This window comes from Cynara cardunculus, assembly GCF_001531365.2.
Source record: "Cynara cardunculus var. scolymus isolate 2C chromosome LG 5, CcrdV1, whole genome shotgun sequence".
Taxonomy (NCBI): Eukaryota; Viridiplantae; Streptophyta; class Magnoliopsida; order Asterales; family Asteraceae; genus Cynara; species Cynara cardunculus.
The window spans coordinates 18,700,822-18,702,970 of record NC_037532.1 but is presented as its reverse complement, the minus strand read 5'-3'; the positions used below and the strand labels follow the sequence as shown (position 1 = coordinate 18,702,970).

General features: G+C 36.8%; 1 long non-coding RNA gene across 1 annotated transcript; it reads left to right on the top strand.

The window, feature by feature from the left end:
* The first annotated feature begins 543 nt into the window (after window positions 1-543).
* LOC112513793 lies at window positions 544-1,790 on the top strand. The gene is made up of 3 exons (XR_003069304.1): window positions 544-615; window positions 909-1,003; window positions 1,109-1,790. It is a non-coding gene; the product is annotated as an uncharacterized LOC112513793 (long non-coding RNA).
* The last annotated feature ends 359 nt before the right edge of the window (window positions 1,791-2,149 follow it).

The window sequence follows — 2,149 nt, the reverse complement described above, 5'->3', positions numbered from 1 at the left end:
TCGGTCATTTTGGCGGATTGGGCGGTGATTTGGCTGATGAGGGTGGAGGTTAATTGGATGAGTGTTTGGATGTCGGATGGGGGATCGTCGGAAGTGGAATCCTTTCGCGGAGGCATGGTAACGATGATGAAAGCACCAAATGATGCAACCCAATTAGAGATGGGTCAATTCTCCCAAGCAGTTAAGAAGAGAAAGAGCAATCTTGGAGCAATTTTCTGATATCTCATTAAAAAAATGCAATGCTTTAAATACTAACAATGAATGGAAAATGCAGCTAAACTATCGGCTCATGGGACATGGAAAAGAACATGGGAAAACTACTGGTAGTGCTTCCTAATTATTAGCATGTGCATGCGACAATAAAAGAAAAGTGGTGAAGAGTTGGTAGCTTGTTTGAACCATTCTAGTCAAGGTACCGGTTGGGCTTTTTGACAAAGCGTTTGGGCCTCGAAGCCTGTTGGGCATCATGTGGTTGGGTTTGTGTAGCTGAGTGGCCCGTATCACCTCATCTGTTGTTCAACGCATTCTAGGAGTTGTTTATGTTCCGGTTATATGACCATATTGACGATCTATGTGGTGATTCAAGACCATCTCCATCTCCTTATTTTGGCCATGGTAAGATTTCCCACTTTCTCTAGATTAATTCATCTTTGTCGTTCTCACCCTCCTTCTCCATTTTCTCCCTCAGCTCCTTCTTTATCAACATGTGTCTCATATTGGCTTATTAAAATGGAACCATCTCAGAGTTCGTATTCATGCATCAAATGTTTGAGTCTATAGCATTTCTTCTCTTCCCTAATCTATTTATGAAGAAAGCAGCAAATTCTTTATTGAATATCTTTTCTCCAAAAAAATTGCACGATATCATTATCGTCGCTTTTTTATGTTCTTATTTTCTTTTACAACAGATTGTGCTAATGAGAAGAAAAACGAAGAGGGTTTTGAGTTTTGACCAAGGAAAGAAAAGAATCCAACCACAAGAGCAATGCTTCTTTGGCATTAGGTGAGCCCCTGTGTGCTTTCTTTATTAGTTACCCTCTCTGTGTTTGTGTGTGCTCTATAAAATTTAATGCTTTTTGAAAGTTGTGTAATCTTTGATTATTTACAGCTGCAATGATTGAAACCAATGGTCCTGAGGTTGATGTTTTGGAAGGGACTGCTTGGGTTGGTTTGGGTGTATGTGTCATGGCTGTTGGAAATTGGTAGGATTAACTTTTGGTTTTTGTTTGTTAAAATCAATATTGTCACAATGGTTTGTAGAGAACATATTCCAAACATCAGTTGCTTTGATCTTAAGCTCTTTTATGACTGCTTCACATTTCCCATGGTTAACACCATACTCATTGGGGTGGTCAATCTACGACATAAGAGCAACTACAATGGTGCTTTTTGGCATGGTTTTTAAACCAAAAAACTTGTGAATAAGATCAACAACTATTGCGAGAACCTTTTCACTTTTAATGGTCTGTGCGGTTGCAGACAATTTGTAGGAGACTTCTCATTTTTGTGATATTTTCTGCACCTATAAGCAATTGGTAGGAGCTTTTTTATTGGTTATTTTTATCTTTTAGTTACTTTCATGTATTTCAACAAATACATGACAAAGTAATATTTTGGCCAAAATCCACCATCAGGCTTTTGCATCATGGCTGGTGGGAAGTATTGATTATGATCTTTTGGTTGAAATTTTGTATGTGAAATTGGAGTTTGGAGGACTCGGGCAGTTTGTGCTTAAAACATGGTCTTGCCAGAAATTATTTCTTCGATATCTTGGTTGTAGGTTTTTCTTTTGAAAGATGAGTTGTGTGTTGGGTTCAAGAATGTGCGTTATTGTTGTATTCAAGTTCTCTTTTTATTATGTTTTGTAATAGTTAGGCTTTAATGATTTCCTTAGTATAAATAGTGATTAGACTTGTAATTGTCATTAACTTCTGCAATTAATCTGATTAGTGTTGTAATATTCTCTCTCAAGAAATACATTGAAGATTGTTGGTGAAAATTCTCTCTACTCATATTCTTGATCTTCATCTTGAAGATTATTTTCTAAACTTGTATGATTTGGGAATTTCAATTGGTATCAGAGCTATCTGCAGCACTTTGTTTAGAGGATTAAACAAATTTATCGAGGATTTTGCATGAATTTTAGAGG